At 33.4% G+C, this 16,340-nt stretch overlaps 1 long non-coding RNA gene across 1 annotated transcript; it reads left to right on the top strand.

Annotated features, from left to right (window-relative positions):
* The first annotated feature begins 9,022 nt into the window (after window positions 1-9,022).
* LOC147511869 (uncharacterized) lies at window positions 9,023-13,962 on the top strand. Its single transcript, XR_015217089.1, has 5 exons — window positions 9,023-9,302; window positions 11,171-11,238; window positions 12,701-12,773; window positions 13,090-13,158; window positions 13,494-13,962. It is a non-coding gene; the product is annotated as an uncharacterized LOC147511869 (long non-coding RNA).
* The last annotated feature ends 2,378 nt before the right edge of the window (window positions 13,963-16,340 follow it).

Here is a 16,340-nt window from a genome sequence, read left to right as displayed (position 1 = left end):
TTTTCACAAATTTCATATTTTCATCTCCAACATATACTGCAGCTTTGATGTTCTGTATATATGGAATGACTCGGCTGACTCAGTGCTTCAATTCCTATTATTAAAAAACTCAGTGATGGTGGTCTTCTCATATGGATCTATAGGTAAATTAATGTTTTCTTTTGATATATTCAAATTATGTGCAAACTATCCTTAATTTTTACATGTAATAATATATAATGGCACCCGTTCATAGGAGTTGATATTCAAATTATGGACAACGTTGTCACGAATGAAGCCCTCTAAAGGTGTCCACGTCGACAGGGGGTCATCTTGGGATATACGTTGTCCATAATATAAACAGCGTTGTCAGTTTTAAATTTTGTCAATATGGTCAAGGGGAAATTTGAAATATGGTTACAAAATTGGTCAATAAGGGTCGTAGATACTGTATCCAACTCACAAAATTCACATTTATTGTTGATATCTAACAATATCCTTTATATTTTTGGCCATGTAATCAATTACCATCCACAAACATCTGTTTTTTATTTTTCATATTTTGGGTAGCTTCCAGTTCTAGCAAATACTTTCTCAACATTACAACCAATATTTCCTATACCTTTATAAGCAGTGTAATCTGTCCATCTCAAATCCTTGGTCAAGTATGCTTTTTCATTTTGAGTTGATTGTTGGTGTTAGTTGGAGCAGGAGTGGGAGATCATAAACGATTTGAGGTTGGACATGGCTAGGCTTCAGCAGGGAATGAGCCACATGCAGAGGATGTTGGAGGCCTGCATGGATATGCAACTTGAGTTGCAAACGGTCGGGTTAGACAGAAGTCTCTGCGCAGCTCTAAATCGCTCAAGTGGTGGGTCAAGTCCAGAATGATAAGTTTAGTATTTATTTTATTTTTTTGTCCGAACTTTTATTTGCAAATATCCTACCTATATCGTAGAAAATGGTTTCGAAGTTTCTAATTGGTTTACAGAGGTTGGTGTGGAGACATCGAGGAGGATGGATCTAAATGGGGTCATGTGAGAAAAGGGACATGTTGTGCATTTGTGATAGTCATATTGATTCTTCGCTTTATGCAGTGCGTTATCCTTACTTGCTTCCCGCCTATATGCTATTGAGATTAAAATATAAGAGTAGATGAGTTTTGCCTCTATGTTAGATAACTTGATTAATTTTATTTTTTTTTTTTCTTTTTTAAATTACAGATGTGGGCATATGTGCACACTGTGCAAAATGTGCTAACGAAGTTGGTTCAGTAGTGGAGGAAATACCCCATTAGGTCGCGGCAAATGATTGAAGTAATCCAAACTTATTCTATATTGTAAAGAAGGAATAGGATAACAAAGTACAGGAAAAGAAAAAGAGAAAACGGAAAGGTGAATGTTGGAGCCTTCTCATTTCTGGGCTGTGGAATCTACTACATCTACTCCATGTATTTGTCAATAGTTTGTTTGGTTCTTTACTGCTATTGTTTTGATTATTTTTGGAACATATGCAATGTATGATTTGAATCACAAATGGAATTATGATTCTTCATTCATTTGTCAATAATTATGCTGAGGTTAAGTTCTTGCTGTCCTTTAGTTCAAATCTCCGTTTTCAAATGAGTTTTTTTGCTTTGAAGTACTCGGCACAACACTCTTGAGATGGCTTGATAGTTGTTCTGAGTAAGTGTTTGATTTGTAATTTGATACAGGAATGAGATTTATTATTTATACTTAGGAATTAGGATGTTAATCTCTGTGCTACATGCAGGATTTTTGGTCTTATTATGCAAGCTTCTTTCGAATTGCATGAAAACTTGAGCATCTGTTGAATTAGGAGCCAAACCTAGAAGAGCTTGATCCACCAAATATATCATCCGTCCATAAACAAGGTTCACAAGAATTATCAGCAATAATGTATGTGAATAACAATAAACATAAGAGTGTTGGAAACAATTAATAGTACTATTCTTGCTTTACAGAGATAGTTCTACTACACTAATTACCAAGCTAAGGTAAGTTAAACATACAATTTTGAGGAATTTGAAAATTATGTTCACATTTTATTACATGGAACTGCAAAGGCTGTTCAAAGTTGGCTGAACACATGCATCTGCATGAACATGCAAAACTATATACTATACGATACGTTTTTTTGAACACAGTTTTAGATCACAAGCTCACAACCGTAGTTTCTATGGGACACATTGTACTAAACGAGGTTCTAAATCCGTTGTGGGAGGATCTTTGTCATGGTTAATTAATTAATTTATTATGGGCAAACTACGATTGTGCCAAACATACAATCAAGTTATTTGTTGCTATATGTAGTGCTATGAAGATTACATTCTAGGACAATCAGCAATACTAACATCCGATTTGCAGATGGAAGGTAGGTTCAGAGCAAGAGTGGCATTGACCTTGAGACCAAGGCTTGGATCATTTCGATTTTTAACTAGAAGGCACAAACATTTCTTGCTCTTTGCAAGAACTGTCTTCAAACCCTTGATGGTTGGGAAACAACATCCAAATCTCAAGAGGGCAATGTCTGGGAGATTTCGCAAAGAGAAGAAGACATCCTTCTCCAAGCGTTTGGCGCTGGATTGCATCTGAGAAATTCCGTATCATAACACATTTCAATTTTATAAATCTACCGAACATTATGTTCTATTGATGTCTTTAGGAAGGACTATAATAGTTTATGAGTCCCCTAATTTGCAGAAATGTCCCCCTTTTGTCCTCCGTTAACACAAGCCATATCCTACAAATCATATTTACATGATAGTTCTGTTATGTCCGTTGTGGGAGGATGCTGTCATGGTTAATTAATTTATTATGGGCAAACTACGATTGTGCCAAACATACAATCAAGTTATTTGTTGCTATATGTAGTGCTATGAAGATTACATTCTAGGACAATCAACAATACTAACATCCGATTTGCAGATGGAAGGTAGGTTCAGAGCAAGAGTGGCATTGACCTTGAGACCAAGGCTTGGATCATTTCGATTTTTAACTAGAAGGCACAAACATTTCTTGCTCTTTGCAAGAACTGTCTTCAAACCCTTGATGGTTGGGAAACAACATCCAAATCTCAAGAGGGCAATGTCTGGGAGATTTCGCAAATAGAAGAAGACATCCTTCTCCAAGCGTTTGAGCGATTGGATTGCATCTGAAGAAATTCCGTGTATCCTAACACATTTCAATTTTATAAATCTACCGAACATTATGTTCTATTGATGTCTTTAGGAAGGACTATAATAGTTTATGAGTCCCCTAATTTGCAGAAATGTCCCCCTTTTGTCCTCCTTAACACAAGCCATATCCTACAAATCATATTTACATGATAGTTACGTTATGTCGTAGAACTTTTCGTCAATTACTTTCACTATGGAAACATAGCACAACAACCTTGGGATAGGAAACTTTTATAACACCAATGAAACTAAAAAATTAAATAAAAGGAGGTGAAATAAACCAACCAACTTGATAAAAGACCATAATGGAAGGGATTGAACACCTTTTTTTGTGTGAGCGATTACAGGCCTTAAACAAATCTGTATTGGATATTGCACTAAACTTAAATGAACTTAGTGACGGAATTGAAGAGTAATGATGTGGTTGGAATGTTGATACCAAGAGTACAAGGTGTGCCTGGAGCCTTACACTTTCGGAGAGTCTTGGAAGTTAAGTTCCAGTAGATACAGAACTTTAATGTGGAAATGAGTTCTTGATCACTCTGAACAATTTTATGGTAGGTGATAGGATTTTTAGTAGGATTGGTCCATTATGGAGATTTTGAGATAATGGGAGGGTCGAAGGAGAATCCTTCAAAAAGGTAGAGAATTAAAATTAACAGCTTCTTGGAACACTGTTTCAATATGAGGATACCATTTCCTTTATCTAAATCTTAAAGTGTGTGGAGTTGAGGAACTTTCATGCGGTGATTACAGATATTGGGCAAGACACTAACATTGATCAAATTCAAAGATAGTCATAGTCTAACAAAATAGGAGGTTACCATATAAAAACTATTAAAAGTTGGAGGATCCAATCAATATGTAAATTATCAAAATGCAAAGTGAACTTTTCAATCCCACTAGATGTCAAAGTAAGGCTTGACTGGTAATTCAAGGCACACCTACTACAAACCTACGTACTCGCAAGAATTAGTACCAAGTACTTAACCAGTTAATTTCCTCATCAATTGAAGCCTTTCCAATATGGTACAATAAGTTACTAAAAAAAAACCAGAGAGAACAAAGCAAAAAATGAGAACGAGAGCGAATATATATGATACGATGGTGATGATTGTTTTTAATCTTTTTTCTTTTGCACACAAATTCCAATTGTATCATGACTTTCTTCTAATGGCAAATGTCTCTTATAAAAAAAATATAAAGATGGAATTTCAAACAGGATCGTTACCAAAAATCTGAGTGAGTGATTAATATAATTTTCATATTTCATAGCTATTATACACTCATGAGGGGCTAATTATAGCACAAATTCCAATTGTATCATGACTTTCTTCTAATGGCAAATGTCTCAATCTTGAAGGATGAAAGACTTCTAATTTATATTTTAAAATAATATTATTAAATGGTTATTTCTTATTTTATTCTTCTTTAATCCTCTATGATTCAAATAAAAATTGTTTCATGTCACCAAGTTGGTTTGATGGTATCTACATTATAATTTTGATATTGGTTGTTTTGTTTGAATGATTACTCTTGATGTTAATGTGTGTGCGTGTGCTATCTAGGTGCTTCTACAACGAAGTTAATGACCAAACTTCAGTTGGAACATGCTTCACCCACTCTCTTTCCTTACAGTGTTCATAAATATTTTTTTTACTTCCATGTCTTATGTGCATAAATGTTCTCCCTGTTCTTTGGATATTCCAATAGATAACACGCTCCGTCAATCATATTTATGGATGAAATTAATAGGCATTGGATATGCAAATGGAATCTGGGACTGGCAATGGTGACAATGAAGTGCTTGAGCTTCTTAATCAGCAGGATGGATTTGAAGCAGCAAACAAAGGAAAGGTTTTCCTTGCTCTTTTAAGTTTCATACACCCTTGCTTGGTCCATTAGACAAGAAGGTAGTAGTTTAGCACCTTATTATTTGTAACACATTATTGTGTTGTTCTATCTTAGGTCTTAATGGCTACAAATTTAATTGATATATTGGATAAGCACTCCTTTCCTCTGGACGAATTGACAGGAAGATTGAGTTTCCCAACCCCAATGAAGAGATACCTTTTCTTTTTAACCATTCATCTGAACATCTTATATGGCTTTTATTATGATGGAACAAATTTTACCGAATTTTATTATTATATCAAAAATTTTTAGGAAACAGTAGAGATATATATAATAGCATGCCCGTTATTGAGCTCTTTGGGGGTGTCAACGCCATAACTTTAGATAAGGAAACTATCGTACAAAGGGGATTTACAAGAAATAAGAAAAGGCAATACAATACCCATTAACCCTACGTATTCCCACTTTTCTCTTCTTCCCTACCAAGACAGACTTCTCTCCTCATAAAAAGTTCCTTCCGCCATGTTTGAGCTCTGAATAGTCTTCTTCTTTGTACATATCATGTTTGTTGTAGTTATTAATCTAAAATTGCATCTTTTTAGGCATATGGATAAAAATCAAAGTTTTCCATAATGTGTGCATATGTTCATTGGCGATCTACTTTAGGATAAATAAAATGATACTCTTAGTTTTACTTTCTGTTGTTGCTTTATTAACTGATTTAAGGATTATGAGCAGGTGCTCTTATAGGTAGAGAGTCAAACATTTGTGTAAATTTAATTAGTATAATTTGTTTACCGAAAACTAATGCTACATATAATAGCAGTCCTTTTTGGACCGCTCTGAGGGTGTCCACGTCTCATAGTTGATTACAAGAAATCAGGAGAAAAAAACTGCGATGTGAGAGTTCCACAAAATTTAACCTTGAAGGTTTTCTAATCTAAGTCATACACTCCGATATATTTAGAAGCTTGAATATTTACCAAATTTTTCAATAAAGAAAGCGTATCTTCAACAACACAAGTTCGAAAGCCGCTAAATTGATCGGATAAAACCAAATAAGAACTCGACGTGACGAAGAAGAAGATAGTATTGTTTTTTGTGTCGTTCAATTTGCTTCATACATATGTGAGTGGTAGGTGTTTCTGTTTTATTTAGTTATATGTGTTATTGTCTTCCTTATATCTGTTGATTGTGTCTACATGGACACACATATCGATTCCATGTTCCCATACAAGATACATTTTCTATCTTCTCCTTTCGTCATCTACCTCTCTCACTAATTGTTTGCACAAAAGAATGGGGTTTGATCGAAGATCTATTTAGTGCTTTAGTGGAACAGTGATCAAGTTGGCTAAATTGGTTTCTTACAGTTTTACGTCGATCATTTATTCTGCTTATAATAATTGAAAGATATGTCACGTTTTCATTTTGTAAAGGTTCTGAAAGATGGAGAACCAGCTTAGCTTTTGGCAGTTGGGAGCGAGATGAGCTTCATTGGGCAAATCAAAAGTTTATGAGGCTCACAAGTTTTGAGGAAAACAAATGTGAATGCTCCTTCATAAAATGCAAAAGCAAATGGCAAATTTTGTAAATTTTTTTCTTTGCTATAAAGGTCAAAGGCCAATTTAAATCATAGATTTATAGTTATATTTATGAATGAGGTTAGTTTCTATTCTTGATCAGTAATTTTATTTTTGAATCCGACAATAGGCTATAGTTGTAATGGTAGAAAGAAGAACTTAAGTTACAGTGAGGGACAAAACCAAAAGTTTACTACAAAACCTTATTGTCATTATATATGAGCAGAACCCAAATGATCGACTTTTAGGTTTTCCCAAATTTAGCTACATCTTATCCATGCTTCTTCACATTCCCATTCCCAATCCAAGTTTAATTTTAACTGATTGTTTCATTCTTATGTATTACGTATTAACAAAACCCACAAAAGCATTCATTAAAATTCACTCCGTCTCTGTTCCCAATTACATTGTTGTTGTTTTGTTTAATGCACTGAATCTTCTTCTTTCATTGAATTCAGTTATATAAACGTCATCAGTGGAGATTCAGTCAATCCATCTATTCATTGCCCTCATAGCTCGATCTTTCATTGAATTTAGGTATCAAGTATGCCTCATTTGCTCATCCCCGTTTGTTTTTTGATATATCGTTTGTATTATACGAAGATTTGCAATTGATGAGATGATGAGCAATCAAACCTTAAGTTACTACATCAAGGTTTATTCTTAAGAAGGTTTTTTTTTATGGATTTGATATAGATGCTGATGATGAGTATAAGCAATCGAGTCATTGTTTGTTGCAGATTTCGTCATACTCGCCCCATCGAATGACACAGTTTCTTCTATATTGATTCACATATATCCATACTCCAACAAAGATATGGATTTTTGTGTTATATTGCAAAAAAGGTATTACAAGAAATCAGGAGACTAAGTAGGAAATAACTAAACCCTTCGTCAAAAGTCAAAAGTTTCCGATTTCTAAGCCTCTCTCTCATCTCCCACCATGTCTATCTCTCTCATCTACATGTCACAGGACTAAATACCCCATCTCTTATATGTGATCTATGGAGATTTCTTTATATGGAAGCAATTTGGCATCAATGCAATTACGAGTTCCAAATTATACTTATTAATAATTTCTGAGGAAGGTATATATACTCATATAGAATTATAAATCCTAGATATCGCAATGATATTTAAGTTTAACTTCTCATATTATGATTGTGTATATTATAGGAATTAGTGAGTAACTATAATTTGGGTGTATTAATTGAGTATTTCCTGCACTGCTGCAATTTAAGGCTAAAAAAACTAGATTTTGTGATTTTATAGCACCCGTTCGTAGGACGGGTTCAAAAACTAGTATATATAATAGCAGTCACTTTTGGTGCACTATGAGAGTGTCCACGTAATCAAATTTTAAGTACCCTTTTTACTCCCGACAATTTAGGCGAATCCTTTTGTTTCGTTGACGCAAAGAAAACAAAACAAAACCCAAAACCCTTTCTTTTCACCCTTCGTCTCTCCAAAGAAAAAAAAGCAATAAACTTTCAGACGTAATGGAGAAAATGGACCCTTCGATCTCAAATCCGCTGTTCTCAACAACCAAGAAATTAATTAAACTTCACCTCTTAAACTCTCTTGCGTTCTCTCTCAATTCGACTGTCACCGTAAATCTCATGTAAGTAATTTATAGTTTGCTTTGTTTTGTATTGCTTTGATTTTACTTCTGTTTTCGTTAGCTTGCATCTTCATGCCTCATTCGAATCATTTGAAAGAAATTGACTCTAACACAGTAATCAAAAAGATTAATGAAAGGAATGGATTGAGTTGGAAGAAAGGAATGCTAATTCTTCAAAGTTAGTTATGTGGAATAAATTCAAGCACACAAAAAAGCTCTCTTTACTCATTGCATTGTCCGTGTATGATTTTTAGTTTTTTTTTTAATTGAACCTAGAGATTGATGGCTTTCTGGACTGAGTCATTACATTCTTTGTGGCTCTTTAGTGATGAGTTGCTCGCAATATTTACATCTTTCTTTACAAATATTTAGTGTTCAAATATTTCCCAACAATCTGTTTTACTTCGTTGTTTATGTTCAAACCCTGCGATTTAAACCAAAAACCCCACGAAAAGTTAAACACTTAGACCCAAAAGAAAAAATAATTCATCGCATAAAAAAAACCTTTCTTCCCTTTCCATCACTTCTATAAAAAAGAAGGGGCTTTGAATGATCGGTTCTTCCCAGCATATATATTAGACAAATCGAATTTAAATAATAAGCGGGAGACTCTCTTCAAATCAGATATATAATGTTCGCCTATTCCTCTCATAAGTATCTTTTTTTCTTCTCTAGCCTATTTGCTACTGCACTCTTTCTTTTTTGCTTGAGAAAAAGGACCATGCTTAGAATTGGAAGTGTTTTCTCCATCTATTTTTTAGGTTATCAATTAAGTGTTTACTTTAGCTTTGGTCACAACATACACACCAATTACGAGAGCTTCTGGATTCTCAGAGTTTTTATTTGATTAATAGTTCCCACTTTAATTTCATCTTTTATGTTTATGTAATTAATCAGTGTCAATTATCGCAAGTGCATTGTTTGATATCTCAATACAGTATTTATGGTAAATCATCAATTGAAATTGATCGACATTTGATTTTGCTATCGGCGGGTGTCATATTGCTTGGAATCGTTTGCACTTCGTTGAACTTGCCACAATTGAAAGGTGAAATCCCTTGATCAGGTAATTAGTCATGTATGTATGTTTTTCTATCTACAGTTCTTTTATTTCTCTGCATACATTGTTGTAGTTCATGTTCATATATCCACCACTTTGTTCATGTAGTTTCAGGTATACAAGTAGTTATGTGTTTTCACCTTATCAAATTTTACCCCTTTTTCTCTGATACTCTGTTTATAATGTGGCAATTTTTATTTTACTGAATGTTAATGTTTGGTCATCGGTTATTATTCCTAATATGCACAACTCAAGTTGGAATTTTATTACTAGGTATTAGATACTGTCAGATTTAAAAAAAAAAAAAAAAATATATATATATATATATATATATATATATATATATATATATATATATATATTGTCGAGCAAGAAAGAAACTATAAGGGTGGGATCATGCAATGGAAGCCATATCCATTAGACATGGGAACCATTGTGGAAGCCCCTCTTACAGACATAAGCTCTAACAGTATCTTAGAAAGAGATAGGACGAGCAGCTCGGTCAATTGTTATAGAATGGAAACTTAAGCACATTTTTTTGTGAATGAAACTTCATGCATTATAGCAACTTAGCATAGAGAAAGAACTTGAAAAACTAAAAAAAAAAGCTTTTGTACGTGCCAGGGATAGTATGACACTAAAGGTTCTTTTAATGAATCCAATTTGTTATCGTAATTCGAGTAGGTATGCATCTTATAACCTTTAACATGTCATATTTGAGGAGTTGCAGTTGCATGATCACAGTCCGGCTATTCTATCCTTTTTGGATTCCTTTAGATCCAGGAACCCCTTTAGATTTTTTGAGCATACTCTTAATAGTAGTTAAGACTGTCCCATCTATGGCAAACCCTCCTTATATATGGATGGACCATTTTAATTAGATCAGCAACATCAGGTACACTGGCCATGGTCCCAGACTCCCAGTGTTCCGATATGATTTCACGCTTCATATAGCATAGGAATGATAGGATAGACCAAAGTGTTTAAGTTGGTACAACATGTTTACATGGAAATATATCAAAACATGCTATGGTCTGTAGTCCTTTGTCTTAGTTATATTCAGAAACCTTCGTACAACCATAAATTATGTTATCACTGAATAACACAATCCTAGGCACTAGCACGGTATTATGGACTCAATGCGCAGGACTGATTGTGTGCTTTCCTATTTCTTTTTCCATTTTTTTTTCTCTTAGATCTGTTCTTGATCATGTTAGTGTTGAATGCTTCAAAAAGGTGCTATTAATTCAGGGATGTTAGGGTAACTGAACACATGTAATCAACAAACTATATACCAAAAATGAAGAAATTGTGTTTTTCCACTATACAGTTGTCCACTAGAACAAACAATAATAACTACCAAGATATCGTCAAGGTTAACAACATTTTATCGTGATATATCCAATTAGAAAATTAAATAAGATTTCAAGAAATGATTTAAGATATTTAATTATTTGTGGTTTGCTACTGTTCTTTAAGCAAAAGAGGTGATATTGTATTGTGTAGCTACTAAGCCAAGAAAATGTGTTTTATTTGATTGCTATGCTTTTATATTCTCTTTTCTAGGCAGTTGCGTCTCTATTTTTCTCACAATTCTTTTTTAGGAAGAGATGTGTATCTGAAATCGGCCGAACCAACTACCTGAAAGGAACTCCTTAGAATGATATAGTGTAATTTTTCGTTCATGGAGATCTTCTGTTTCGTCACTTGATGATAAGCGCCATTGTGCATGTTGGATATGCACTCTTCTGATTTTCATTGGTTCTACCATAACATTATTTTTTCAAATACCTAAATTAATTCTTTGAGTTTGTAAATTTTGATTCTTTGGATTTTTGTGTAACTTGATTTCTATTGATTTATATTATGCATAGAGGAGAGGCTGAAGTGCAGTCCATGTGCATTGCAAATATGGAGGCCCTGGTGGAAATATTGCAATAGAGTAAGTCAATTCCATCTCTTCCATATAGTTATGCTATTTAGAAATAGCAAGTAATGCTAATTGCCTGTTTCTAGATCTAAAATTATGCTTTCAATTTCGTTTTTATATTTCTGTAGAGTATACCATTTGACATGAATATGTTTGGGAAATTCTATAGTTAGCCATTTTAGTTTAAACTTTAGAGCTTTAAAACCACATTTCTACATTATATATATAATCCACAATGATGTGTAAGATATTTTCACCAAGTTATTTCGTACTATCGGAGAAAGGTCCTAGGTTCTTTCACTATGCACTTTTTGTGAATAAATTTAAATAGGGATTCATGGTTTGTGGCACTCATGTTACATACATACTATAGGTTTATGAGAAGTATATTGATCAGCTTTGAGTGTATAGAAGCTCTAAGTCTAGCTTTTAGATGAAGAGCTGTTGATAACAATGTTTATAGTTTAAGTTTAGCTTCTCATAAATATTTCAAGCTACATCAAATATGTCTAATGAATATATTTTGAGAAGAAAGAAGAAAATAGCCATTGTATCTGTAAATGATGGCGTCTTTTGAAATAAAAAACCGAGGGAGTTTATTTTGTGGCGTGTGGTGCGAGAATGAACACACGTGTGTAGGGGTATCATCTTGCAGTAACTGTTTCTATGAAGTATCAACAGGTGGTATCCGTCTCTTGCCTTCAAAAGTAGTGAGGATAGTAGTGACTAATTAATCTCGTTGAGGATCTTAAGTGTATCTCAAACATAACTTTGAGAAATGTCTTAGTGTTACAATAGGTAGTTGTAATGTCATTTATTGTTGAAGGGCTTAACTAGAAGGTACTTGATATGTCAATGGGGATGGCTGGATGGGGATGAGACCTGTGATGGGTTCCAGATAGTTTTAACAATGCTTTGATAAGAATTTGTGGTCTTGGTCTGTTGGACACTTAAATGTTTGATGAGCAGACTCTTTGGTGTATATAGGATTGAATTTTTTTAGGCTTACCAAACATGATAGCTAGATTGCTCATTGTTGGTCATTATTTGTCTAGCTTGCTTATTCAATTGAAAAGTTATTCTCAAGTTAAAAGAGTCTGAATCGATATTAAATATAAAGCAATTTATTTCGGTTTGATTTTTCTTACAAACATCCTACTTTAATCTATTCTTCAAAATCTTGACAAGTAGTCTTACACGTTTGCAGATAACCATGGTCGATATATGTTATATTGGTGTATACAAGTTTTGAAGTAGGGCGCTTTTGGTGTTAGATTCATCTCTATTGCTCATGTCGTTGATATAACATAGGTCGGTTGAGTAGTAAGATATACCAAATTTATATTGACTATGCTGATCTCCCTTTATTTTTCTGAGGTTTGTCCCATTTGTATATTCTGTCATAATTTTTAATGTTATTTATATCTTTTTTTTTGGCGGATTACTTTAATAATAATTTACCTGTCTCTTGGAGCAAAGAGTGTATGATGACATAATGAATGAACAATGGAATTGTGGGATTTGTCAAGCAATTTCATATTCTCTGGGTATGATGTGGGGTTTTTTAGTTACTTAATGAAAGTTAAAGTTCCGGATTTTAAATGACAACTAAATTCATTCATTGCAAGTTTGCAACCGAGAAATTTGATCATTCAATTTTATCTTATTTATTTATTTATTTATTTATTTATTTAAATACTGGGTATTGGGTTGAAGAGATTACAAAATAAAGACCGAGTACATTACACCAAGAATGTTGTTTTGGTTTTTGTAAGCTTCTTTAGTTTGTTATTGCCCGCCTATGCCTTTTTTTTGTTGTTTGTTGGGGTTGAGTTGTTCTTATATGGTGCTTTTGTTCATTAGGGCTGGAGACATCCTTGGAAGGGTCATGGTGATCACGCACATGGGCATGGACATGGACTTGAGAATGAGGTATGACACGACCATTTGTGCTTTGTCTAAGGTCATAATATGTGACCTAACCATGTCCAACTTTGTGATTTAGTATACAATATATGTCTTGCATTATGATATAGACACACATTGAATGAATTAAAGCATTTATTCTTTTATATGCATGGGGGTATGCATTGTTCATTCTATGTGCTACTTGAATATGATCTGAGAGACTGAGAGTGAGACTACATTATGATATTTAAGGTTGTAAATAATAATTGAACAACACGGTCTACGAATTAGTTTTCCTAAACTGTATAATGGGAGTGTTGGACTAGAACAAATGTTTTTCTATAAATTTGCTTTGGCAGGTCTTCAATTGCTTTGGCTAATATTTCGGTATGCCTTTTGAAGACTTCCAGCTCCGCATGGCCTCTGTGTAAAATGCATTCATGCAATTCATGGTGATTAGTCCGTGACTCGGAACTCCAACTATGGTACAACGGTGAGGGCTAACATTATTTGGGAAGGAACTCCTAGAAGCGTATGTGATAAAAGAGGCAAGGATAGACATGATGAGCTCACCATCCAGTATAATATAAAACTTATTTTCTCTAGCAGTGATAGAAAGGAGCCATAGCTATAGGTTGTGGATGATATGATCGTGAGAAGGAGCAACATAACCTATGGGGTGCATGTGCATTCCCAACCTTTGTAGCAGAATATAAAATTGGAATACAGGTCATATGTTTGTAGTTTTCTTTACATTGTCATTCAGGTAGTTGTATGTAACTTTCCTATGATAAGGATGCTTCAGTGTTGGTCAGAGTAACTTCAAATCTAGCTAAATAGTTGTGATATTGAGCAACTAAGATTTGAGATCAAGCATATATATTCGCCCCCTCAAAGTGTGAGTTTTTTTTTTTGCCAAAGATATTCAGACTTGAATTGTTAGATTTAATAAAATACTTATCAATTTAATTTTGCACTTGCTAAAAACATGTTTAACAAATTACTGAACTTCTGTATATCCAACTTCTAAAATTTTTGTTCCCACGCACTTGATTATCATTAAACAATTGAGCTCAAATGATCACATTTCATCTAAACTAACAGGAAAAAAAATGATCAATTAATCAAAATTATAAATTGCTAACAAAATAAATGATATGCAACTTTTAGGTCACTTAGTCATAAGATCATCCACTATTAATGTAGCAAGAGATAGGTTGTTTGGAAGTGGTGAAAGTGACCCCACGTGTTAAGTAAAGTAATGGGCCCAAAATGTGGACATCTTAATACGGCCCATTCATACAAAAAAACAGTATTTTAGTCCACAGTCAAAAAGTTTGACATTTTAATACACTATAAAGCCCATTGATAAATTCAATAGTAGCAATGACCAATGGCGTTGCAAAAGACTGGGAGCTTTTGCAACGCTATACATTGCGTTGCAATTTATCTTTTGTGACCCACTTTTTAGCAGTGCCTTTACGACGTCCTGTTTGGCGTTGCAATTGGTCTATTGCAATGCTTTTTAGGACTTTTAGCGACGGTATATGGCACTGCAGAAAACCGCTTATGTTGTAGTGATCCGTGTTTGGTGGTGCTATTATTGGAGTGGGAGGAGGAGCTAAATGAATGCTTCTGGTCCAAAGAAGTTGTAAATCTCAAACCTTATGTTTTGGTGGTGTGATAAATCAGGAACGGAAAAAACTGGAGAAAAAAACTGCAACAACTCAAAATAGGAAAGTCTTAACAAAACCCTATTCACCTTCGTGCTAAAAAACCCTATCTTCTTCTTCCAAAATCTCCTTGAATTCCTTTCTTATTCTTATTCTTATTATTTTTTTTTCTTTATTTATTTATTATATATATATATATATATATTATTTATTATTATTATTTTAATTCATAAGTGATCTATGAGAATCCAACCAGCTTATAACAAATTATTGGCGTTGGAAACTTTGATAAATTAATTTATTGTATGAGTTTCAATATAGTTTAGAAGTAAGATTTGTTATACATAATAATAAAATGAAAAAAAGTATATATTCAGTGAACAGGTTCCGTTTAAATGAGTAATTTACATAATTTTTTTTGTCATTAATTGAATTCCCATTGATTTTGTTAAATAAACGGGTTCTGTTACATATATGAATTTACATAATTATTCGATCTTTTTGACATTATAATTATGATAAGGTCCATTGTTTGTGTGGGCTAATATGGAGGTTGTATTAGAAAATTTAATTTTTTGAATGTTGTATTGTTGTTGTCTTGAGAGGGCAACTGGCCTGTTAACATATCATCATGTTAGTAGAAGCTACAACGTGGCTACTCCCGTTCTATGTTAGGCATCTTTTGATGGATTATTCAGTCTACTCACGAACTCACTGAGTATTGAATGGGAAAGTACGATATTTGAATCATTACAATATTCTAAAGCTAAAACTTTTTGGTACATAATAATTCGATAAAAAAGAATTAAAAAAAAACCAATTATATGAAAACGGTTCCCGTTCTATGAAGGGTGCCAATTTATGTAATTTAAGTAAATAATTTAAAATTAAAAATAATTCTGTTTTCACAAAATGTGAATTGAACATGTTCCGCCTATGAATTAAAGTGTAAATTAGGGGGGGAAAAAATGGCTGGTTGTCAAAATATAATCAATTAAAAAGTGTCGCCGACAGTTAAATTTTAAGAGTTCAATGACTTTTCCAATTTGAATTTGTGCATGAAAGAAAGATATGTTCTACTTTTAAATTTTAGGATTTGTTAGTGGTTTGGTCATAAATCAAATTAATTATGTTTGTTGAGCTATTTTTTTCATTTTATTAATACTATATTATTATGCCTCAACGCTCTTTCTACGAATCATTATAGTATTCTATAATTAAATTTTTTTGATACATAATAATTCAAAAAATATTACAAATAATCAAATCAATTTTATGAAAACGGTCCGAACGGGCTCAAAAACTAGTACCGTATAATAGTAGTAGTAGGGTAGATTGGCAAGTAGAAAGTAGTTAGATATCTTGGATCAACTTGAACCAGGCCCATAAAATGAAAAACAACAAAAGTCCAACAAACAGAATCCACAATCAAGCAAGTAAGAAACATCGATCAATCTGTGTGTGAAGTCAACCGGGTTCCAGGATTAAATCCCTACATCACTATTCATCCACCGTCAACATAAATCGAGATTG

This window comes from Coptis chinensis, chromosome 3 (genome assembly GCF_015680905.1).
Source record: "Coptis chinensis isolate HL-2020 chromosome 3, ASM1568090v1, whole genome shotgun sequence".
Taxonomy (NCBI): Eukaryota; Viridiplantae; Streptophyta; class Magnoliopsida; order Ranunculales; family Ranunculaceae; genus Coptis; species Coptis chinensis.
Note: the sequence above shows the minus strand (reverse complement) of the source record. Positions and strands in the feature narration are given on the sequence as shown.